This window comes from Bactrocera tryoni, chromosome 4 (assembly GCF_016617805.1).
Source record: "Bactrocera tryoni isolate S06 chromosome 4, CSIRO_BtryS06_freeze2, whole genome shotgun sequence".
Lineage (NCBI taxonomy): Eukaryota > Metazoa > Arthropoda > Insecta > Diptera > Tephritidae > Bactrocera > Bactrocera tryoni.
Genome location: NC_052502.1, coordinates 33,778,309 through 33,805,363, shown reverse-complemented (window position 1 = coordinate 33,805,363; position 27,055 = coordinate 33,778,309). Strand labels below are relative to the sequence as shown.

Here is a 27,055-nt window from a genome sequence, read left to right as displayed (position 1 = left end):
TATCGCGCGCTTGGCTCGCCGGTGAGTGAGCGCAAGTGGTGTGATAGCGCTTATTACTTGTGCTTTGATATGATGGAAATTAAGAAAATTGCCTGCCACGCTGGTTTGTTCCACTGCAGCGTGTATTTGTTGTTGTTTGTGGCATGGCAAAGTTTTTTATGTCATACACAATAAATTAACTAGGTATGTTGCAAATAACTTTTTAGTTTGCCTTGAGTCTAGTTAGCTAAATTGCTTGCTTGCGAATTGCTACCGGCTGGCGCTCATTAATTGAGATTAACAAACATTTTTTGTTTCATACTAGTGAAGTTTAGACTTTCTGTGAGAGTATATATATAACAGGAAATGTTTTTAGTTTTAATTTGTTTTGCTCTACTTTTATGAGCATGTTTTTTAGTAGTAGAAAAGAGTAAGACTAAATTTTCGATACTAAATTTTTATTGAGGAATGAAGTCGATTTTATCGAATAAAATAATCAGATAATCGAGATTCGATCGTCTATATAATTTAGGACAGCAGCTGTGACATTCCTCGGATTCATAATGCTCATTCTGGTCATAATCTTTCTCGCAATAAGGAACTTTACTTTGCTTGGACCTGTGTAATAAGTCCCCGGTTTTTATTTTGCCATAGGTTGGTCATATCTGCTTTGTTATCCTGCATTTGGTTGTAAACTCCTATCTATTTTGTGTTGCTTGTTCAAATTGCATATTAAGCTCCCTCTGGAAAGTTCCTTGCGGACACAGTATTGTTTCTTCCTTGGATTCGTTTAGGGATGCTCCTGACTTGGCCAATTCGTCTGCTTTTTCATTACCGAACACTCCAGTGAGCTTATAGCCATCCTTGCTTCACTATGCTGGAGTTGATCTTTGACGACGACAAGGCTAGTAGTGCTGCCTGGAGGTCTATGTAAATGGTTGTCTTCTGAATCCTCCCGTAGTTGATTAATAAAACTTCAACGGTCTTATATATGCATGTCCATTACTTTCGCTTGGAAGATGCTAGCTGAGTTAGTTAGACGTAAAGACATAGTGTACTCCTGTCCCTACACTGCAGTTCATTTTGGACCCGTCGGTATAGATTGAGAAAGTATACTTCTTCCCTACTAAAGCTCTTCTCCATTCACGTCTAGAGCGTATTCTGTCCTGAGAGTTCCTATTGAAGTTCTTCATGGGGAGTATATAGTCTGGTTCAGAATATCGCTATATCAATAACCCTTCCTATTCCAATCAACAATCTCCTTAATTCTTATAGGAGAAAGTCTACGCATGGAGATATTTGAAATTGAGGTACTTTGGTTTTATTCGGGAGTAGCATCTTACTAAGGTTAACACGCAGTCCATTTTTTGCGGCCTATAGGTATAACCTCCGCAAGGCTCTGTCCATAATCTCAGTGGTTGTATAAGGAAACAGAAACATATAGATATTTCTTGAATAAATATACAGAAAATTAATAATTTTGGTTTTCTTTATATTTTTATTTCATTAATTTCTTTCTTAAATATCAAATCGAATATATATATATAACGGATTTTTCAATAGAGATACTACAAAGTGGACCGATAGGGACAGCGCACAACGCCACATTTTTTGGGTATCTTGTGACGTCGTTGTGGCGCATTTTGCGAAAAGATCTTGGCCTACCATTGACGCAAGGAGTGAAGCCGCTTGATCACCAGAATCATCGCATGTTTGTGGATTGCGCTGAGCAACAACTTGAAAATGATCCGGACTTTCATCGAAAAATCATCTTCAGCGATGAGGCTCATTTCTAGCGGAATTTCTTCACCAATAAGTAAAATATGCGTTACTGGTCAGGCAGCAATCCACAGGTACTCCATGAGTCTCCATTGCCTCCCGAAAATTATTACAGTTTGGTGCAGTTTATGGCGCATTACTGTGAATGGAAATCTCTACCGCTCAATGAAACCCAAATATTTTTTGCTTGAATTGAATGATATGGACTTGCACAAATGTGGTCCCAACAGGACGGCGCCACAAGCCACACAGCGTAGGTCGCAAGTGATTTTTTGAAAACCAAGTTTGGTGAACGTGTTATCTCACGAATTGGCCCAGTAAATTGGCCGCCTCGGTCGTGCGATTTGACACCGTTAGACTATTTCCTGTGGGGCTATAAAGAATTTCAATGATTTATTTATTATTTTAAAAAACATCTGTAGCGCTCTTATTGAAAAAAACATTATAAACCGAAGAATGTTTTTATTTGGAAAGAAATTTGAATCGAATGAAGAGTTATAACAAGAAGTTATCAAATTGTAGGGAAATATTTATATTAAATACGATTCACATAAAATTTTTAAATAATATGAATTTGTCGTCGCATTCTTCTGTCGAAGAAATTTCTTTAAAAATATTTTAAATATGTGACGCCCTGTGTCAGTAACCAGTTATGCGATCAAATAATTTTAAATAATTACTGCTCACTAATAATCTAGAAATTAAGTTGGATTGTCCCATGCATTCCCGTTTTTCGGTTACAAATTATTTCACTAATGTGCGCAATGGCGCATTTAAACACATGTAAACGCCCCGCGGCGCAGCTCAGCGGCTGTGTAACCGAACACAACAAATTGGGCCTAAACTCAAGTGGTGAAAAATAGATTTACAAGCGCAAACACATATGCAAATTAGTCAACCAAACACGCGCTAACACTATTTTCACCCTGTCATGCAACCAAAACAACAACAACAACTAGCGCGCAATCACTACCATATGCGTTGCGTTCCTAGAGACGCCTAGAACTTTTTAATGAACTACTCGTTTTCAAGTGAACTATACTCGTTTTCCCATTTGACAGCGCTACGCCCCGCACTGGATTGCGGCTGTCATGTTAATCTGATTTTAATAAACTGTGTTCAAACTTTTTAATCACCAACGAAAAATTTTAACTACTTCGTCAAACAGGCGTGCAGACATGCAGCCAATACATCGTTGTTCTTGTTGATGTTGTTGTTATTGTTGGTATTGCTTTCTTGTTTTTGCTGTTGTTGTTGATACGCTTGTGCGTATAATTCTGCTGTAAATCTCTTTACTTAGTTTGCCACACTCATTCGCATGCGCACACACACACATACATACATACATATATATATACAAGTATAGTTGTATACCTTCGCCAGCGGCATTTGCGGCAACTATGCTGATATGTGCTCAAAAATGTCGAACACGTTGGCTGGATCAACGCTATCGACACACACTGCAATTCACCGATGCATACATACTTACATACATGTATGCGGCAACTATAGGCAAGTGAGTAAATGTCTGCATATATGCATACAAATTGCTATCCGCCTCGTTTCTCGATTGCGGCAAACACACGTTGTCCCCCTCCTGCCGCTTACAGCTTGTTAATCCTGTTGTGCCAACTTTAATCCGCCGTAAAATTTGCTGCGTTAAGCTCCAAGAACGAGTACAACGAATAGAACAAAAACATATAGTGGCAACACCTTTCACAAAAAGAATAAAAACATAAATTTTTCTCGACAAAAAAGCGGCCAGACCATATGACCCATGAAATTCCATTCTTATTTGTCGTAGTTTGTTTTTTTAGGTGCACCCTTTATAGTGTCGAAATTGCACTTTATTCAAAAATGAGTGCGAAAAAGTCGCTTTTGTAGCCATTAAAGTGTCTGCTTTCCCGCCCTGAACTTTTTTGGTTATTAATAGCATATGGCAACGCTTAAATACATAAATCGATTGGTAGAATCGGGATAATAAAGTCGATAGTGTGAAATAAATGGATACAGTATTAACGCACAATAAAATGCAGTTTTCACATTGCTTCAGAAAAACTTCGTAGATGCAGACATTTTTAGTTGGAAAGAAACTACTAGAGAGCTTGAGCTAGATGACTAAAGATTATTATTTTCCTTTCCAATGAGATAGAGGACAATATGCTATACAAGACACAAGACACAAAGTTCGCTTCAGGTGTAGCCTACTTTGATTTATAAGAAGAACTTGGCATCAACGAACTTGCGTCTAACAGCCTTCCCTTTGCTTAAGTCATACACCGGTTAGGCGGTTTTAGTCAATTCCGTCATTCAGTCTTTTACAACAAATTCGACTCTCATTACAGGGCCTTTAACACAGCTTTTCTCTTTTTCTTTTATAATCATTTTTGTTGCAGAACTGACCTTCAGCGACTTTATATTTTCTTCAAACCTCAAGAAAATGCTGAATGCAAAGATATTGAGCAACCTGTTGATCCAAATTCAAACAAATGAAAAATCTTCGCTTAAAAATTTATCGAAATACTGAACCATCGTTAAAATCGGCATATAGCCCCAGAAGTTCGAAATGTTTTATAGCATAAGCCATTTATAGGGTGATCCACTTTGAGGTTCTCTACTTTTTTTAAGGAGAAAACACATTCAAACTTAATAGGCCGTGCTGTTGGAACTAAATGTCGCCGAGGTCAGGAGCTTCGATTTCAGGTTTTATGTAGTAGACCGGCGCGATAACGGTCGCCATTGACGGTTACCTTCTCACCGGAATCATTTTTTGAGAAATATGTACCGATGATTCCACCACCCCACAAACCACATTAAACCTTTGTTTTTTCTGGATGAAATGTCAGCTCTGGAATCTCTTCAGGTTGCCATTTGTCCTAAATGCGTCGTCGTGTACACTCTCAGCTACGGCTGCTATATTTTCTTCACTACTTGCTAAACGTTGTGTATTCGGTCGATTATTATCTAATAATGATTGCTTAGTCTCATGATGAGGGATGGTAAAGCGTAAAGCGCGAAACAAAAAAGGCTATTGAAAAAGTACCTCTACTTGGATTACCCGTTATAAGTAGTATGATAGGAAGAAAGCCTGATTATCTTATACTACATTTCTCTGCTGCCTTAAAAGTTCCGTCCTCATTTCCACGAAAGTTTCATAATGCATTTAAAAATTTTGAAAGGTCTTAATGTACATTTTTATCGATTACGCTCAGCTGTTTTTGTAACTCTCAGTTCGTTCTCGATCGAAACCTTTAGTTTCTGTGTTATTTTAATCACAACTTTGTTCTGAATGTCTTATGACTGTAATGCACTAATGGAATAGATTTTGGTAGCACACAATGTGATCAAAATTGACTCGGATTGACCCAAGAATACTACACCTTTATTATCATCATTAAAATTGGTTCCTGAGCCACCAAAATCATGCCAACGCCAACGTTTTTCATTCACTTATCATCAGTGTCAGCTGGGATGGTCCTCAATCATCTTCCGCGATTTTCGGTATCGGTTTAGTTTTGAAGTGCCATTCGCTAGATTGTTGGATAATTTCGTCGTGTTATTCACAAACCCATGTATTATCACTAACAATAATGCGTTTGATGAAATATCAGGTCCTCAGCTTCATTATCTAGCACTTCTTATGCGACCTCATCTAGAAGTAATTTTTGCAAACGGTTCAAAACATTAACCAAAATATGTTGCGCCGGTCCATATGAGTTGTGGAGATCCTCTGCTATCTCTGTGATGCCAACAAAACAATTTTCAAGTATTGCTTTATCTTTGCCTTGTGTAACATTTTTTCAAATTCGCTAAAGTATAATAACTATAGTATAAGCAGATACGAGACTAAATATTGAGTTGCCATCTTGCCATAAAAGTGTGTTATTCTGTTGTGATCTTTACGTAGGTTGCTATATATCTTTCTGGCCTAATAATGTAAATAGGCATATTTATCAACGAAAATGGTTTTCTTTTTTTTTATGTTTTTTTTTGTCGATTGCTGTTTTGGTTCGGGCTCATACGCATAGATCCATGATTTGTCACCTGTGACGATCTTATAAACGTCTTTTGAAGCACCGCGATCGTATTTTTTCAGCATTTCTTTACACCAATCCACACGAGCCTTTTTTTGAGCGATTGTCAAATTGTGAGGGATCCAACGAGAACAAACCTTTTTTTACGGCCAGGTGTTCATGCAATATCGAATGTATGCTAGTGGGAGAAATGCATAGGCATGCCTCTATCTGAAGGTATGTTACATGACGGTCTTGCATTATCAGTTCACGTACGGCATCGATGTTTTCTGGCACAACGGCTGTTTTTGGGCGATCTTCACGGAATTCGTCTTTGAGCAAGCGTCGGCCACGATTGAATTCGTTGTACCAGATTTTCACAATGTCCAACAAATATGTGATCTTATTCGATTTAATGTGATATTTTTAAACGAAGACTGCAAAAGCTGGGTAATAGAGAAGGAAGGCTAAGATGATTCTACGTCGACTTCATTCATACACATTTGGTAAAGAGCTTTCGTTAAATATTTAGCCGCGCTGCGTGTAAACCTTTTGGATATTGTCTAGTCAAAATACCTACATTTGAGGCGGGATTGACATTGCAAAGTAAAATTAGATAGGAGTATCTCTTACGGTTCACTCTGTCGCACAAGTTCTGCGTTTTGATCTGCGCTTGCCAAACTTTCGATAGATCCATGCAAGAGCCAGAACACCGCTTTTGGTGAGAGACACCAGCTCTTCTCGATTGCTCCTCTATAACGGTATAAGACGATCGATTACATTCTCATTCTCTCCACGTTATCTGGTTTCCATGAGAGTTTCCTATCCAGAATAAGACCGAAGTACTTCACGAAGTCCACCGATTGAAGCATAGAGCCTTCCAATGAGGGGGAGGATTTAGTATCTCCAAGTAAATAAAACTAGCTCAGTTTATTTTGAATTTATGGCTAATTCATTTCTGTCCGCCGACTTGGTTTTAATATCCTGGTTATCTACCCATTTTCATTCCCGGACCGAGAGTATATATATATATAGGTATGTTTTGAAAATATTCTTATAAGATCATATTTTCTAATTATTCAAATAATTATTAATCAATTTCTATTTCATTAACTTTTTTTTAACCCAAAAATTCCACCTAAAATCTAGCTTCAGTCTTTAAACTCTACATACGCTCTATTATCTGGATATGTAAATATTTTCCAGCACGAATTTATGCAACTAATGAATGAAATTAATTGCGCTTTGTGTGCATGAATTTTCGTTTAGAAACAAAACCATTGAGGGCCAACTAAATTCCGGGTGCGATTCTGTGGCTGGATTTGAATGTGCGCATTTAATACCTGCCACCCAAAACAAATCCGACGAATCTCTTCACATTAACCAGCATTTTTCTGTGGTGATTTGACTTTTCACCGGCACACCGTCTATCTAGCACACACACACACCGTTCACTCCACGGCATCAGACGATTTTTAGAGCTTTTCAAATTGCTTTATTGCCAGCAACAGCAGCTACATAAATATTTTGACGGCTATACACCCGACTACATATATATATATATATATATGTGTGTTTTATATCAGTGACCACTCACCTGTGTTTCAGCAAACCAACAACAAAAAATCCACAAAAATTTATTCAATTCATGTTCAACATGCGCCGCCATCAAGCGTCAGCTCTGGGGAGTAGTGGCAAAATAAGGCCAGTTGCGAGTGGCTAGTCAGCGGAACGTGCCACATATCAGTCAAAACAAAACACACAAAAAAAAACTTGATGGATGACTGGCTGAGCCAATGTAGCATGGCATGGCAGCGCTCACAGGCAAGGCAGCATTCAAACCAAAATACATATGTATATATGTATGCCCATGAATTCCGTCAAAAATAAAGCATAATTGACAGCCAAAAGCAGTGTCATACACACACACACACACACAGCTAATGTAGCAACAGCCATGCAACCTACTCGGCTTGCAGCGGTGTTGATCGCCGCATCACTATTCGAAATAGTCAACTCAGTTATCACCCGTGGTAACCTGATAGTGAAACACGCCAAGCCCAGACAGCTCGAGAGGCTGTGAGAAGCATGCTTTTGGGCGCCACACACAACTACCTAACACACATAGACCTGTATGTGCATGAATATGACCGCGGTTGTAGTACGGCTTGGCGGCGCACGTGGTTGCAACACGATTTGTTGGACTATCATTTCGTGCTAAAATATTTTCTTTACTTTCATTTTAGTTGATTTTAGCATTTGACCGGCTGACTAGTATTGTTGTTGTCCATGTTAGCCATGTCGCTATTGCTGAGCATCCTTGTGGTACGCGCAGCATTCATTTGTGCGACCACTGGAGATTTTTCAATGGCAACAGCAACAGTAACAATAACAAATGCTCACTGGCCTTCCCTTAGTTCTGTGCCTCTGGTTATGGCCACCCGGCTGCCGCTGACTGCTGGAGGTGTTGATACCATTCGACAGGTATTAGCCATGCATAACTGCAATTACATGTTGTGCGCTGTGTAGGCTTCAGTGGAGTCGTGTGTTGCGGCGCACAGACATCTAAATCAAATCACAAACATTTGTTCATAATCGTTTTGTGCTTTCGAATCGAATCGTTTTGGTTTATATTTATTGCTATCAATTGCTTGAATGTGCTGCTGGGAGCTTCTTGTTACTTTTTGGTGGAACTAAAAAGGGTAGCCATATTTCTGTGAATTTTCAATAATTTAAATTTAAACATTCTACGGAATTTAAGACATTTATAAGGTATTGATTTTATATAATATACAATCCTTATTAGCAAGAGAACAGACCTAATATCTGGTATCACAGCGATAGTTATAAATGTTTGGTAGATCAAAAACCATCTGCTCACAAATAAGTAACAACAACAACAATACATAGTTTGGCGGATTTAATAAAAATTCTAACTCTTTCTATTTCTTTTCTTTATTTAGAGCGGAAGATTGAGAACGCAGAAGACATCTCAACCCGTTTAAAACTGAAAATTTTCAGAGGTAATACTTTCACGTTTCATCATCATCAGAACAGAACTACGCTTTCTGCCGACTCCATCTTATATCTTATAGCGTTTCCCATTTGACTGTGACATTATGGCTACCTTCATTTTTTAAGAAACGTGGACCAATAATTCCGGCTGCCCATAGATCATATAAACTGCGACTTTTTGTAGATGTAATGGTGTTAGCCCTTATCATATTATTCCTACTTTCCTAAGTATTTTGGCCTGCTCATCAACTACAATAGCCGAAAATGCCTTTGAAGTCTCTAACATCCATTGTTTTAAGCAGCCTTTGAAAGAACTCAACGGTCTGCGAAACTGATAGTGGCTAAGTTTCCGATTGCATCAGAGAGAATCAACTAGTCAGTCTTTGTTGGTACCTCCATTACCTGTAGGACTGGGTTAGGTTAGATTAAGTTAGATGGCTGATCCGTCAGCATGGTAGCGGATCACACCTAGACTGGTATGTACAGTTATCTGTGAAGCCAAACGAAAACAATTGCTGTGGTTGGTTATCAGATATCGGCAAAAACGCCCTGAAACAAATACACATAGGTGTTTTGTTTCTATATCCTATTTGGATAGATAAAAGTATAAGATCGGAGTGTTTTCTCCTTGATCTTGTTAAAATCGCGATATTGGAAAAGGAAGTGTTGAGATGATCCTCAACTTCTTCCAGATAGCAGCTTCAACTGACATCTGGGAAGATATTCAATATTACTGCTTAAATCCCGATCGGTTCAGTTATAACTCCTATATCCATTGAACCCTGCTGAGAGCGAAAGGACCTTGCAGCTTCACCCTCTCCGATTTGGTTTGAGGTCCAACATCCCAAGAACCCAACGGAGTTCCTCCCGTTCCCATTCCGCTGTTAGTGAGAATGAATTATGCTAGATAACAAGCGCATCAGCCTTACAGTTCCCTGCATTACATCTGTGGTCAGGCACCCAAAGCAGTCTAATTATAAAATAACTCGATTCTAGAGATAAAAAGTTAATACATCCTTTCACTAGTCTTGAGCGAACTCAGGGCTAATATCGCTGCCTCTACTATCGCAGTGGAGAGTCACCAGTCTGAAGGTGGCTGCGCTCCGAAGGCAGGTACCTTCGCTTGGAAGACGCTGCGGTAGTCAGAAAGTCCGAAACTGGAGCTGGTGGAAAGTTTCCGAATTTGCTGAGAGCAAGATTGTTTTTGGTGCATAGAAACTATGCCGGCGCCTTTAAAATTCTTTCTGGACACTCATAAAACTCACCTGTCTGACCTAATACCATAAGCTTTATAATAACAGAGACTTTTTGCTGCTTTCTCAACAACTTCGAGACTTAGGAATTAGATGAAGTGATGCCATGATGTATGACACTCGTGATTTTCTGTAACGTATGCTTTGTTCATTGTTCCACTGTATGCTCAGCCTAATGCCGCAAGCAGAGATCGAATAAGGAAGAGGAAGAAATGAAGTTGCGAAGATGTGTTCAATGGATTTTCTGAGTCCCTACAAATGTGTCTATATTCTAGATTCTATTTTGTGGTTTATGCTTGAGGAGTCCCTTTTTTAAGGATCTTGCATAAATAACGAATTACTACTCTACTCTCCTGCTTTTAGGAAATTTTTCAGAATAAATAATACTAATAAACTATAAAAACTATAAAAAATAAAAAGTAACAAGTAAGGAAGGGCTAAGTTCGGGTGTCACCGAACATTTTATACTCTCGCATGATAAAGTGATAATCGAGATTTCATTATACGTCATTTACATATTTTTCAAATACCGTATTTGTGTAAAGTTTTATTCCGCTATCATCATTGGTTCTTAATGTATATACTCGTATTATACAGAAAGGGCATCAGATGGAATTCAAAATAGCGTTATATTGGAAGAAGGCGCGGTTGTGAACCGATTTCATCCATATTTCGTACATGTCATCAGGGTGTTAAGGAAATATTATATACCGAATTTCATTGAAATCGGTCTAGAAGTTCCTGAGATATGATTTTTGCTCCATAAGTGGGCGAGGCAACGCCCATTTTCAATTTAAAAAAAAAGCCTGGGTGCAGCTTCCTTCTGCCACTTCTTCCGTAAAATTTAGTGTTTCTGACGTTTTTTGTTAGTCGGTTAACGCACTTTTAGTGATTTTCAACATAACCTTTGTATGAGAGGTGGGCGTGGTTATTATCCAATTTCTTCCATTTTTGAACTGTATATGGAAATGCTTGAAGAAAACGACTCTGTAGAGTTTGGTTGACATAGCTATAGTAGTTTCCGAGATATGTACAAAAAAACTTAGTAGGGGGCGGGGCCACGCCCACTTTTCCAAATATGCCCCTCCCTAATGCGATCCTTTGTGCCAAATTTCACTTGTATATCTTTATTTATGGCTTAGTTATGACACTTTATAGGTTTTCGGTTTCCGCCATTTTGTGAGCGTGGCAGTGTGCCGATTTTGCCCATCTTCGAACTTAACCTTCTTATGGAACCAAGGAATACGTGTACCAAGTTTCATCATGATATCTCAATTTTTACTCAAGTTACAGCTTGCACGGACAGACGGACGGACGGACAGACAGACATCCGGATTTCGACTCTACTCGTCACCCTGATCACTTTGGTATATATAACCCTATATCTGACTCTTTTAGTTTTAGGACTTACAAACAACCGTTATGTGAACAAAACTATAATACTCTCCTTAGCAACATTGTTGCGAGAGTATAAAAATAAATACTTAAATATCATTGAACTCGGGGAAACCCTGCAATATTTACTCATCATACTGACTGTGAACTCACACGTACTTGCATAACACCAGCCAATGTTCGCCTTGTTTCATGGAGGTAAATTCTTAGTAAACAAATACATATTTGTGGGTGAAGCAGTATGGGTCTATATAAACAAAATTTTCCAAATGAGTGCATTGCATAAATATGAATACTGGCTTTGCGTAATGCAAGCAAAACATTCATAACCATGCGAGCCTTTACATTCAAACCGTACATATATGTACATACCATATGTAACTATGTTAGTAATCTCGTTCAAAACGCTCTTGTATCGATAATTTTGCATTTAACGATTTGATGTCATGTTATGGCTGCTGGCTATAAAGTTGCAAATTCATTGCTGTTATTAGTGGTATACTGTGGTAATATTCACGTGCTAACACCTAGCATTGGTCATAACCAGTGTTAGTATGTAGACATACATGGAAATATAAAAAACGGCAAATACTTCGGAAGAGCTTATTATGCAAAAAGTTGCTGATTCTATTCAGTTGGCCAGAGGTCGAGCTATAAATGGTGAATATATTCAAAGATTATGAAGATCTCTTTTGGTATTTCTCAAGGACCATCCCAAAATATTGGTTAGAGACATAAACTTTCGTCACCATATCGTTTTCGCTGTATGTTCTATTTAGAGCCGACTCTATGAAGATCAGTATCTCAAAGCCGTTAAGGTACCCAATTGTTCAAAAAATGTACATACTTGAAATCTCAGGATGCTGGGTAAAAGCTTGGAACCATTAAAAAAGTATAGTACCTTAGGTTAATCACGATGAAGGATACTGTATTTACTAGTGTTTCTTTCCAGATTATCACAGGACTTTTAACTGAATTTTTTTTTTCGAAGTAAGGTGACAGAGCTTTTGTGGTCTTGTTAGAACAATACAATGGTTCGCCATTATGTTTTAGAAATAGCTTAGGGTATATGACCGCCTCGGCGGGCTCGAATAAATTCCAGCCGAGAGGTCCAATTTTCAATCACTTCTTGTTGATATACGGACCGTATGTCTGCAATAATGCACCGAATAGTCTCTTCCAAAGCGTCCATCGTCTTGGGATTTTCTGTGTAGACAATTGACTTCAAATTACCCCAGAAAAAGTAGTTCAGCGGTTGGTAAACAGAGGATCTTGGAGGACACATCATAGGCGAGGCGAGATAATACGATCACCAAAAGTATCCTTCAATAAATTGATTCATTGGTTCGAACTAAAGGTCGTCTTCATCAACAACCTCCATTTCAGTTACGAAAAAGTTATTAATCATGGTTCTATAGCGTTCTCCATTGACTGTAAAATTATGGCCTTCGTTGTTTAAAGAACGTGGACCAATGATTCCTTTACCTATAGAGCACATCAAACCGTGACTCTTTGAAGATGTAACGGCGTCCCATCTTCATGGTCGGTTGGTGCTTTTTTTTTTTAATTTTTCCTCGTGTTCCATGTTGTAGGCCAGAGAATCAAGAACGTTCTGCAAAATCTTCCATAAAGTGGATGGACACAGCTCCAATTGTCGCGCGTGGTTAGCGATGCATTCATTCTGGTCTTCTTCAATACTTTGCTCCAAAGAAGCTTTAGGGTCTTCGGTGCTCACTCCAGGGCATATCTGAAGATGTGCATTACCCACTTGAGTAAGCGTGGACGGAAACCGATCATGTTTGCTCGAATTATCGACTCTGCTGGGCGATTATGTCGACCGAATATTGAATGCAGCTTACAAAATGTCAGTATGTCAAGGTAATCGAAGAATGTCAAGATAATCGAAAATGTAAGCAACAAGTTTATATCGAGGTCAAAAGTTTGGATTTCATATACAGTCCATGGAGTTTTATCACATTAAATAGCAGAGATAGGCCCCCAAAGACGTAACGGCAAAACATTAAGTTTGGTAAATGGCTTCACCGAGGACCCTCAGCTTCATTACGACTGAGTTGAGTTCTGTTGATTTTTATTCAAAAGTAATTGAAACTATTAAATATTATATTATCCTACCTTTAGCTTGTGACCAAGCAGTCGTATGCACATCCTAGTTTACCACGTTTAATTATGCTGACAATTAAGTGGCTTCTTTTCAACCGCTTTATGCCATCAAAATGACCTTCTAATCCCTGCAATCACATTATACTTCAATTGATTAAAATTAATCAATCCCAATGTGACCGCTGAATAAGCGCTTACAACTGCTGAATTGTGACTTTGTCGATACTTTTGCACTTTTAAGGCTATACAAAGGATAATAATGCAGAATGATATTTTTAAAGCTGTTAATACTCAATTATATAAGAGATACTTTATCAAAAGAGTCGCAGTGTATGAATGAGTTCAAGTTGCTGTGTGAGTATGAAGAGGGAAAAGCTTTAATTGAATGAATGAATGACGATTCAATGCTGCTGAATAAGCCATTGTTGAGCTTTTTATGGCAAGGTGCGGAAATGCCACATTCATTGAAAGGAGTTTTATGAAAATGTCTACGTCGAAAGAGTGAATGGATTGAAGGTGAGGTAAGTTTGGATGGTTGTAAATTAAGTATTGATCGTGGTGAGTGAACTGAACTAAGCTTAGTTACAACTTCAGTGCCCGTTCTTGTGAATAATAAGTCACATCGCATTCATGTCAACTTGGTAACGGTTGAACGGAACTTTGTTGGTTTTCTTCGTATTCTTTTTTATATAACTCTGCTTATAAAAAATAACTTATTTTTTCGTGCTCCAACAAGAGACGCTTTTGGCGGCAGTTGCGTACAATTATGAGCTAACAAAGTAAGAAGAGAAAGGGCTGTACTAAAAGCAGTAATAACAGCAACAACCACTACTACAATTGTGGCGCATCAAAACAGAAATTGCTTGGATTAAGCTAAAGAAGATTTAAGCAACTGAACCAGCCAAAATCGCTTGTTACATACATACATGAGTATATTTCTGCTATTCAGCTTGCAAGTGAAATCGATGAGAAGCGATGGGTGGCACAGTGATGGGACTTACACATACATATGTATATCTAAGTTACGTATGCGTATGTTTGAAATAAAATGAAATTGACTGCTTATACAATGATTTCAAAGGAATATAAGCATGCGAAAGACTGGTTTAATATGTGTAAAGAACGCAGTCATGGTGTTGCTTGCGACTTAAAAGATTTGATGCCACACGCGTTTAATATTAAAATGCATACACGCACAAGTCTGGAATTTTAGCTGTGAATTCAGCTCAGCTGAATTGAGCTGAATATACTTTTAGCACTCTGTTTAGCAAAAGGTAATGAAAGTAAGACTTCTTAAGCTAAGTAAAGTATATTGAAGATATTCCAGAATTTAAGAAAAAAATATTTTAAATAATTATTCGTACTAAAATTATTTAAAAATGATAATAATGATAATTAATAATTTTGTATACGTATACGCTTAATTACATAAATCAGTTCAGTAAACTTAACAGAAAATAGGCAAAATGGTTGATTCTATAAAAGCTAAATATTAATGTTGTTATTTTTTATGGTATAATTTGTGCTGAATAGAAATGTGAAACAAAGTTTGAACCATTTCATGTGAATATTATATGACATACTAAAAGTGAGCTAATTTAAGCTGAAGACACAATCAGCTGGATCGACTTAGGATACTTTTTTGTGAGATTTCTTTGTGAGCCCTCTTAGTTCGAGCTGAATTCAGTTTTGATTTGCTGAATTAAACATAAGTGTATTCCATTAAATTTTGAGTAGCTTTCTGCTAATAAATATTTTTTATAAGAAATATTTTTGCTAAAGAAGAACTGACTATGCTAAATGTGCGCTGAATATATGCGTATATATGACAAAATGTACTGTAAAACTTAAGCCCTTAATTTGATTGCACTCAACTCAACTAAACTATTGTTTCCAGACTTATTCAGCTATCAAATTGTGCGCTGAATCCACTTCTGTTAAAAGAAATTTAGCTTTCGTTGTTAAATTTCGCAGTTAACTAAAGCATATTTCTATTCCGCTCAGAAAAATAGGCGCTGAATCACCTGTTCTTTCAACAAATTTAGCTCTGGTTGTTGAATTTCGTAGTTAACTAAAGCATATTTCTATTCAGCTCAGAAAATATGCGCTGAATTAGTCTGTGAATAACTCATATCTCACTTTTCTCATATAACTAATGAGTGAGCAAATCACAAATAAAAGCTTTATATAATCTACCAATTATCTTCACCACATGCAGCGCATTTTTCGTACAATTTTATTCAGCTAATCCCCGCATGTCTTTACTTTCTACACTCAATGTGCGTGTCTACTAATAATAAAGAGATCAACCAAATTGAAAATGTCAAAAAATTATAAAAGTGACGACATAATCAATGGCGCAGCGTTTTTCTTATTTCCTACTTTTTTTTTAAACTTCACTGCTGCTACAATGCCCCGGAAGAAAGCGAAGTTTACACACACACAAGCTTGCAAGCACAAATTTTCTTTGGTCTAAGTGGCCCGAATGACAGCAGCTTCCTGGGAAAATATAATATTGTTGAAATTTTTTTCTTGCGCTCTTTTTGGTTTTCTTCGCATTGCCACACGTCCCCACGCTTGCATTAGCTTGACTTGCTATGAATGCCCGCCAATTGTTTGCTCAATTTCTTTCGCATTTGCCCTTGTCTGTCTGTCTTCGACCACCACACAAACACACGTGCACGTTAGTTGGTAAATATGTACATGTGTATGTGTGTGAATAGACATATTGATTTCGCAGCCACTTTTGCTTTGGAGGGCTTTTTCGAACGCTCGCTTGCAAACTGACCAAATTGAAAATCAGGCGCGTGATGCTCAGATTTCACACTCAACTTGGTTGAAATGCCTCCCTCTCCCTCGCGTTCCTCGTTTTAACGCTTTTCCGCTCACTCGCGTTGTTGACTTCTCACTTTATTTATGCTACGGCCTTTTCTTGGGTCTCACAGACACATACACACATACTTGATATTTGGCTCACACATAAGTACATGAAGGCATTCAACTTGCCACATACTCATGCCCGCGGCAACGTCGTTTGTTATCTTGTTAATGTGCCTCACTTTGCCGGACACAGCAATTGTGCTCCCCTCAACATTCATGTATGTGTGTATGTATGTGTTAAGTTAATTTATATGTAGTGTGGCTCCTTTGAAACAAGTTTCCTTTTAGTGTTTTGAAAATTGAAACGCGTCAACAACAGCAACAACAACAACAGTTCTAACAACGACATATCCGTTTGCTGCGCAATTTGATAAAGATACCGTTTGGCATGCAGCCTCTCACATTGCCACATAGTTCCAAGTGCACACGCATACAATTCATACATATTTTGTGCCGTCCACTTGTGGGCAAGTCCACTTTTGGCTAGTCACAGTGACGTAGGACCCCAATGCCCGCAACTTTTTGTGCTTGTGTGTGTGTGCCATCTTGTTTGTTGCCGGAATTTCGACTTGTACCGGATATATTATCGTAGCGGGCTTGTCCGTTATTACTTAAAGGAGTAGTAGTGCCCTAAGTCCATATGTATTTGTTTGCTGCATATACATATATGTATATATAATATATTTATCTACGTATGTTAGTAAGTAAAGTTCGTGCGTTTTAAGGTTCTTGTAATTTTATATGTAACCTTTGCTCTACAACAATTTATTAGGAAAAATATTTTTGATATGTTATTACCTGTTATTACATAAAAGGACATTTATTTCGGAGTTTTGGTTGTTCGTGAATCCAAACTCTGTGATTGAAGAGCAGTTGAAAATTGGTGCAATTTATTTATTGCGTCTTTTATCACCAAAAATCATATTACGGAAGTTAAAAGGAATTGTTTCGGCATGAAAAAACAGTATTTTAGGGAGTGACCGCTTTAAAAGATTGTATAAAAATAAACAAAATATTACTAAATCTGCGCTGAATTATAACATTTATAGCGTTCTTATTGTTATAAAGTTATTGATATTTTATGGAATCGTATTTATTCAGCTCAGAAAACGCGCTGAATAAGCAATTAAAATATTTTGACAATTTTAAATATTTTAATAATGCCTTATATCGAAAAATATTTATTCAGCTCAAAAAAGTGCCGCTGAATAAATAAATTTCTTCGAAAATTGGTGTTTCGGTTATAGCGCTAAATTATAAAATATAAAGAGAAACGCTGTTTTTGCTATAAAGTAATTGATATTTTGTAAAATCGTCCTAATTCAGCTCAGGAAATGCGCTGAATAAGCAATTACCATATTTGTAAAATTTTAAATATTTCAGTAATGACAGCTTTCCATGCTTTATATCAAAACATATCTATTCAGCGCAAAAAAGTGCCGCTGAATATACAAATTTATTTTAAAATTTTTGCAATTTATATAGTGCATCTTTTAGTGTCATATTATGTTAGTTACAAGGAATTGTTTCAGGATGAAAGAATAGTATTTTAGGGAAGAACCGCTTTAAAAGTTTGTGTAAAAATCTTCAAAACATTACCACAGTTGCGCTGAATAATAAAGTTTATAGAGAAACGCTATTTTTGTTATAAAATTGTTGTACTTTTCTGGAATTATACTCTTTCAGCTCTGAAAATGCGCTGAAAAAGCATTTAAAATATTTGAACTATCTTAAAATTTTTAACAATATGGGATTTCAATACCGTGTATCTAAAAATATTTATTCAGCGCAAAAAAGTGACGCTGAATATATAAATTTATTAGAAAATTAGTGCAATTTGTATCTGGTGAGAAAACCTTACAAATAGCACGGTCGTATTATTGAATTTACTAGCCGTTGTTTCTGGATGACGCAATAGTATCGTATGGAGCTTAAGGTAGTGTCAAAAATCTACATAAGCCTAGCCTTACCCACAAAATCTTTCTATTATTTACCTAATATATGATATAACATCATCACAATAAAATCTGCATAATATTACTGCATTGGCGTTGAGTTACAAAAATTATAGAGGAACTCTGTTATTGTAATGAAATTATTGTTATTACGTCGAGAAGTACTTATTCAGCTGAGAGAATATGCGCTGAATAAGTAATTGAAATATTTAGATTATTTTAAATGTTTCAGTTGTTAGAGTTTTTAATATTATGTTAGTAATTTTTATAAAAAAAAAGTTCATGCAGCTCAAGACAGAGCCACTGAATTAGTCATAAATAAACCGGTATCAGTTTTCATTCATAAAATTGGTTTACTATTGACTTAAAATCGAGTTTATATATACATATATTAGAGTTGTAAATGTTGTGCTGAATAACTACACAGAGCCATTCGATGCTTTTAGTTACCTAAATATATGTTTTATTTTAGCTCTTGAGTATAATCTATAATATTCAGCTAAAACTTTTGGCGCTGAATTGATCGTAGATAATCTGATACCACATTTTATCATAACAACCTGAAGTTAATTTGCAAAGTAAAATTTTTTTTGCTAAAACAATACGCCTTTACGCAGATACATCATGGGTCTTCGGTGTGCAAGACTGAACCTTAACTACTAAGGCAACAATAACTTTTGGAGGAATAAGATAAAATTGCTATCATCTCATTCTAAGAGTATAGAGATTTGTTTCAATTATATTTATATTTAATTATTAATATATAAAATTTTTGCTTCACTTACCACATATACACTTCAGCTTAGCGATTGCTTTAGGAATGTGAATTATGTTGTAAGCATACTTAAAGTAATGGATGGGTCAACGTGAGGTGATTGCGCAATATTGTAGCCTGAAAATAAATGAAGATACATTTTGAAATATTTTATATTACTTGTTCAAATTTTATGTAAATATGTTTTGTTTTAGATTTTTTAAATTTCAAAATTAGCAAACCTTAAGAAAGGTTTAGGGAATAAGAGTCACATCACAAATCTCTTTCATATTTTGTTCACCGAGAAAAGCATCTGACCATTTTATATATCCGAAAAAAAGATGTGATGTGACTTGGTTTAAGATCTTTGCTGAAATTGTGACTTTTAATGGAAATACTGTTTTATCGAGCTATTGAGTAATAGAAAGCTTTTATTAAATTAAGACCATTACACCCCACAGGTTTTCATATCTATTGGAATTTGTGGGGTTGTCCGAGTGAAGGATATTTTTAAACATGAAAAATTGGGTTTTTGTATAAGTGTAAGTTCTGCATGTTTTGATTGCTTTTCTTTTACATAATATTTACAAGTATTCACATTTATATTTTATATATTTATATATGTGTGAAATGCTTATAAAAGTGGGATATCTAAGGACTTAAAAATGTCGTTTATTCGATATTTCATGGTCAAATGAATATAAATGCGATTTGCTCTCCTTATGTGTTATGTGGAGGTGAAAGTGCGAGGCAGAGCGAATGCGAAGAATGAAAATAAACACGCAAGGAAGGGTTAAGTATGCTTGCAATTTTCAAGGAACCGTAAATGTATCACAATAATTTTTATTATTTTATTGGCTTATGTATGTATTTATAGTTTTCGAAGATTGGTCGTATTGTGATAATCTGGCGGATTGTACATTTTGCAGGTCTAAAGCTAGACAGATAATGTCCAATCAGTTTATCGATGGTGGCTTTAGTCCTTTACACGCTGTGCTCGATAGAATCTTTTATGCGATGTTGAAGAGGCTTATCCCACGGTAATTCGCTTAGATTGTGAGGTCCTCCATTTTGTGGGCAGATCATACTTTTTCCAATCGCCATCTACAGATGTTACACTTTCACTGCTATTCAGCAGGCTGGAGAAGTGTTCCCTCCATAACTTCAGTATGCTCTGAACATCAGTCACTAGATCACCACTTTTGGTCCTACATCACTACATCGGGTATATTGGGGTTAGGGGAAGTTCTCGATTGAAAGCGCCAACTTTTTTCATTAATCAAGTATGCACAAGAACATGTTATCACGTTAGTTTTGTAAGATTACTCACACAGTGACCGATATATTCGGCAAAATTTTGTTCTCGTTTTTGGTGCGTTTGATTTGTAGGTGGACTCATCCGTTGACCAAGATGATATAGAATCAAACCATTGCAATTTCCATCTGCAGAATACTTTTGATCGAAGGGAGCAAAACCTACATAAATAAGGAATGAAAATATATGCAATTGCATACCAATAATTCTGTCTACGATTGAGCTCCTATTCGCAACAGCTGAGTGCTATACCTGTTACATAAATCTTTTAGCAGCATGTTTCTTTCATTTTCTCGTCACTGATTCCTGCTTTCTTCAGCTGTTGCCTATTCATATGTAGTTGTTGTTGTTTTGTATATTTGCGTTCTTTTTTGCTGGCTATGACACAGTCACCACTGCATCGTTTCTATTCAACAAATTCAATTTATATTCATATTCAGGCACATCATTCGAGTCTATTATTTGTAGATTTACATACATAATTTTGCCAACCTCCACCTTGTGCCTGTGTTGTGGGGTGTTCCAGAGTATGTATTCATACCTCTGTATGTGTGTATCACTTTTATGTCGTATTTGTAGTTGTATCTGGAACAGAAAGCATGCTTTATGTAATATCTTTTGCTATTTCTTTTTCTCTGTCTGCACTTTTTTCTGCTTCCAAAGCAGCTGATTGAGTTTGGTAAAGGAGGTGGATTGGACTCTTAAATGTACTCGTTTATATTCACCAAAGCTTTGCGAAAAAAAAGTGATTTTTATGTGTCTAATTTTTTGGGAATATATTTAATATATATTTCTTAGAAGAATCAAACAATTTCTAGTGTAAATTTATGTTTTGAGAGATTTTTTGAAAAAGATCGGAAAAAACTTTACTGTGACTGAAAAGCTCCAAACAAGTGTACGGAGAAAGAAATTGTTTAATAAAAATGATGGTGGAACGTAAATGTGTTTCAAGAATATCAAAGAAGAGTTTGAAGTTTTTCCTCAAAACCAACAACGACTGCAAAACCCTACATTTAGTTTGAAGAGAATATACGAACTTCTACCACTAAATTTATCGAGTTGGTATCGTGATGAATGTATTATTCTTCAGATTATTAGGTGAATGTAATACTTTAAATTTTCCAGTCTTGTTTAAATAGTTAATTAATAAGCCTGGAAAGCGTTTTTAGGGCCCTGGTACATTTTAAGAGCTGCAGCACTGGAGTATAGGTTCTGAAACTGTCTAATTTTAATACAGAACCCTGCAACATGTTGGATGAAAAATGTGCTATTGTACGAAGATATGCCATTTATAGGAAGACTTTTACATTTTTGAATTAATCTACCTGCATATATATTCTTTTTAGAAAATTTTCTTCCGAATTAAAAATGCAGTATAATTCGAAAACGAAGTTTTTCAGAGGAAACCCAAAAAACTGCAAAAATCTGTTTTTTATTACTATTAAACGTGATAGCTAACTCATTACAGATATGAGAGAAGGCTCTTAGACATATCGACCATAAAGATATGCTTTCGCCAAAACCCTGCGGAAAGTGGTGGGGCTTGAGTTTACGATACTTTGTTTTAAAAGTAATGAAATTATGAAAAATTACAATAATTGGAGGTTCACATTCAGCGTCTTCTCCTAATCGAACGTAATTTATCAGTTCTCACAGCCCTAGATTATACTCTCTGAAAAAAAATGTAGCTGCAACGAAGAATTTATGCCCTATGAATAAGCCTCTGTCGAGCTTAAAATGAAAAATTGTACTACAAAAATGTTATCGATGTGATGAACAATCCGTATAATCGGAAAATTGATATCGATAGCAATTAAGTTGAATGCTGCAATTGCATAGAAGAGACAAGCCCTATGATTATGGTCTCTTTCGAACTAATAATTTAAATCGTGCTACAAAAATGTTATCAAAATGCTTAAGATCCATATAAACAGCATATCGATATCGATAGCAATTTAGTTTAATGTTGCAATTGCATTGAAGAGACTAAGCCTCTGACTATGAACTCTTTCGATCTGCAAAGTCCAATCGTATTTCAAAAATGTTATCAAAATGCGCAAGATCAATATAATCGGCATATCGATATCGATAACAACTTAGCTAATTGTTGGATCTTGCCAAAAAACGCCTTGGGGAATAATATTCTTATACTTTTTGAAGCGCTGAGCTACATTTATTACCTTAAGGCCATGTTTACTACAGATCCCTACTTTCTTCATTTCTGATAACGTTACATCTTTTTTTCACACATCTCTTTTCATCTTTTCTGATATTTCTACATAATCAATTGTTTTTATTGCTATATATATATTTGTATTGAGCTTTTTTGCTTTCGCTTTTTGCATTTGTCGCGTGATCCAAATGTGAAGTGCCACAAACATAACGAAAATTCCTCGAAAAATAGTGGAGTGCAAAAGCTTCGGCTGCAAATCTCTAGTACTTATGCGTGTAACTGCACCTTTGGTACATTTTTGTTGCTGTTGTTGTTGCCACATTACCAACTACACTCTTCGGCAAGCTCAAAAAAGGTTTTACCTGCCATGCTGCTGGTACTTTTGGTGGCACTCAGACACCAAACCAGCTTCAGCAGACAGACAATCATAATAGAAGCAGCCAACCAAACCAACCATTGCAACCGACTTGCGTCGCACCAGCGTGCCACAGTTTAACACGTTGCACTTTAACACTCCACTTGCAGGCAAATCAAATGAAATCACAGCGGAAGTGTAACCAAAGGTGAAATCCTATAAGCGCCTGTGTTAGCAGCCGCTGCACGAGCACACGAATACCAGTCTGATGTGTTAATACTTGTACTTGTATGCTACCGTATTTATACCCTGAACAGCTCGCCATGAAGTTTGTAACAACCGGAAGTAATATATGTACATAATATATATGTATGAATGATCAGCATCCATCTGTATGTCCTTTCGTCTGAGTATAAGGGCACTAGTCCCTCAGTTTTTGAGATATCGATCTGAAAATTTGTTAGCATCTTTTCCTTCCCAAAAAGCTGCTTATTTGTCGGAATCGACGACATCGGATCATTGTAGCGTATAGCTGCCATACAAACTGAACGATCGGAATTAAGTGCTTGTATGGAAAACTTTTTTATTTGATGAGATATTCTGACAAAATTTGGTATGGATTATTTTTTAGGGCAACGATATAATATGCGAAGAAATGGTTTAGATCGGCCCAATTTAGTATATAGCTGCCATACAAACTGAACGAAAATCTACTCCTTGTAAGGAATCCTTCGTATTTATGAAGGGTGTTTGAGCTTCGGTGCAATCGAAATTGACTTTTTTTGTTGGTTTGCTTATGTGGATATGTATGTGTATGTGTGTGTATGCAAAATACATTTATGAAGTTGTAAAATTGCAAAAATAAAATCATGAATTCTTTTATAATATTTTTATGAGCGTAAATGGAAGTGCAAATGCAGACACATGCCACACACACATACACGCATACAACAACAACAACAAAATACAAATATACATATATGCATATGCGAATGCGGGTGTGTTGTAAAGTTTTTGGTATTGCTGTAAATCGAGGTTCATGGGTTCCACGGTATTCAACCCCTTGCTCTCCAACCTCGCTCAGATGGCGCTTAGCGGCTGCTGTGACCTGACATTTATTTGAATGTTTCATAAGCTCGCATGAGGTTAAGTGTATAAAAGCATTAAAAGTATATTTGTACGTAAATGCGGACGAGCATATAATAAAGTCGGGCTAAAAAAATGCCAGAAATTATAATGGCAACGAGACAAGCAGCCATTGTTGAGCAACTGCTCGTGTGACAATGGCGTGAATAAAAAACCTTGTTGAGGGGGGCCAGGGCGTGGATGTGTGAAAAGAATGGAAATTTCAAATGCTGTCGCTTAGCGTGTATTGCCATAGTCGCATTATGCAATTTGCGCTTTCATGGCGCTGATGGTTCGAAAATTATAAGCATTCTGGGACTCTGCTGGCACGTGTGCACGTGTGTGTGTGCTCGTCGTTCTAGTTTCACAGCAGTAGTATCATTTCCTACATATCTTTATTATCATATTGAATGCATGCGAAATTGTGTAATTATTTTAGACCTCGGTAGAAAAGAAGAGAGGTTGCTCTCTTAACTGTCAAAGGAATAAAGGGGGCCTAAGTGGCGGCCCTAAGTTTTTACTGAACTGAATATGAGGTAAAATAATGCAATTTTAAAATATTAAATATATGTATAATAATATTAAATTGCAAGGAACGAAAGGCTGTTAAGTTTCGCCGAAAATTTATTAATTTTAAGCACAAAAATACACGATTATGAGTAAAGTACGCTCTCCCATTTTCATTGAGATAGTTCATCTTGTGGCCGATATATGCGGTATAAGGTCGACCGGAATTTCGAAAATCTTTGTATTTAGTACTGACCCGATTGAGATAGGAAAGGATTATCATACATGGACCGATATTTATGGTAGAAACTCATAAGTGTGGGATTCGTGGGGGGAGAAAGACTCAGTCACCGAGTTCTGGGAATCACTCCGATGGATGAACGTCTAGCCACAATCCGCATCAAGGCGAAGTTGCTCTCAAAATCACGCTTGGCGACATTAGCGCCAGAGTAGGCAAGGAAGGTATTTTTGTCACAACGGTCGGTTAGTTCAGCCTCCATGATGAAACATCCCTAAATGCGTTGAGGATGATCGACTTTGCCGGGCCCGAAATATGGTTATCCGTAGTACTAGATTTCAGCATGGGAAATTCATCAAGCCATCTGGCTGTCTTCAGGTCGAAAGCCACCAGGCAGATCGATGATGTGATAGAAGGCGTAGTTTAGGCATGTGAACGCTACGAGGCCCTAATATTGACTCGGATCACTATCTTAACTATCTTGTTGCAGCCCAGAGAAGCAGCCGCCGCCTCTGGTTCGACGTTGAGAAGCTGCAATCACAACAAGCGGCCGAACGATTTTCTACTCGATTTGCACTGCTGCTCTTGAGAGCACTCATCAGCAACTCGGTATAAGGGAACTGTGGGACGGCATTTCGAGCTCCTTACGTACAGCTGCAAACGAAACCATTGGTTTTAGGAAAAGGCAAAAGAACAGCAGGTACGATGAGGAGTGGCATGTCGCAGTGAAGAGAAAACATACTGCCTACCTCGCAACGTTACAGTCGACCACAACACTTACGGGATGGGACAGATACTGATAGGTGAGGAAGGAAGCGAGATCCATTTGTAGACAAAAAAGAGAGAGGCCGAAAGCGTGAGTACGAAGAGCTTAACGAGCTCGCCAACAGGGGTAATGCTCGAAAATTCTACGAAAAGATGTGGCGACTAACTGCAGGTTTCAAGATCGGAGCGTAGTCTTGTAGAACCCCCAGAGGTGATCTAGTGACTGATGCCCAGAGCATATTAAAATTATGAATTGAACGCTTCTCGAGCCTGCTTAATGGCAGTGAAAGCATAACACCAGGAGATAGTGAACCCGATTCCCAAATGGATGACGATGGTGCAGTAGATCTTTGGTCCTTTGCGCATTATAAACGGCGATTATCGCATTCGATGGAACGATGAGCTGTACGAGTTATACGACGAATTACAGCGGCAGCGGCTACGATGGCTAGGTCATGTCGTGCGAATGGAAGGAAACTCTCCAGCTCTGAAAGTATTCGACACAGTACCCCCCTTGGGAAGCAGTAGAAGAGGAACACCTCCCATCCGTAAAAAAAATAAGGTGGAGAAGAATCTGGTTACACTTGGAATCTCCAATTGGCGCCAAACAGCGAAAAGGGGGAAGGACTGGCGCGCTCTTGTAAATTTGGTTATAACCGGGTAAGCGGTGTCTAGGCCAATAAAGAAAAGTGCGAAAGGAATGGTTATAGCGAAATGTGATTTTTTTTGTTTTTAATTTCATACTATTTTTTTATGAGGGTATCTTGTACTATTATTAAGCTAAGTACATGAAATCTAGTATCCGGAGTGGCGGAGATCATATACAGTTATTGACTTCGTTCACATCTAGGAACCTTGTTACATTATATAACATTTTTTTGTAAATTTTTTTCATATACATAGGTCGCATATTGCCCGATATTTACTACGTAAGATAAGACTATAAACGGCAGAGATAATTAAACCTATTCTATCTATATTCAAAATTAAGTTAACCTTTGTTAGTCTCCTTACATAAATTTTTTTAATATTAAACACAAATATAATTTAGCAATGGTGTTATCATCCGAGTACAGATTTAAGGAGAAACCACACAACAAATCGCTTGAAGCGCGCAGCGACGGTGAAACCGGCAAATAGTCAAACAAGACACGCTGGTCGGTGTTGTTGTACATATGTGTGTATGTGTGGGTGTGCGCATATTTGCACAGTTATTGAAACATAATTTTGCGAAGAATTGACAGGCGCATGCTATCGTCTACACACATACAAACAAACACTTGCTTGAGTATCACATATACATATGTATGTATGTATGTCTATGTACATACGAGGTATCCGCAAACGGCAAATGACATCTTCAGCTGTTGCTTGTTATTCATAACTGCTCGCTTCCTTTATTGACATACATATGTACGCATATGAGTATGTAT

At 37.1% G+C, this 27,055-nt stretch overlaps 2 long non-coding RNA genes across 2 annotated transcripts in view; one reads left to right on the top strand and one right to left on the bottom strand.

Annotated features, from left to right (window-relative positions):
• Positions 1 to 27,055, top strand: part of LOC120775758 — a 151,574-nt gene that overhangs the window by 35,679 nt on the left and 88,840 nt on the right. The window lies entirely within an intron of this gene.
• Positions 19,184 to 27,055, bottom strand: part of LOC120775757 — a 132,384-nt gene continuing 124,512 nt past the window's right edge. The window contains exon 4 of the long non-coding RNA XR_005705353.1: positions 19,184 to 19,282. This is a non-coding gene — a long non-coding RNA (uncharacterized LOC120775757). The remainder of the gene's footprint in view (positions 19,283 to 27,055) is intronic.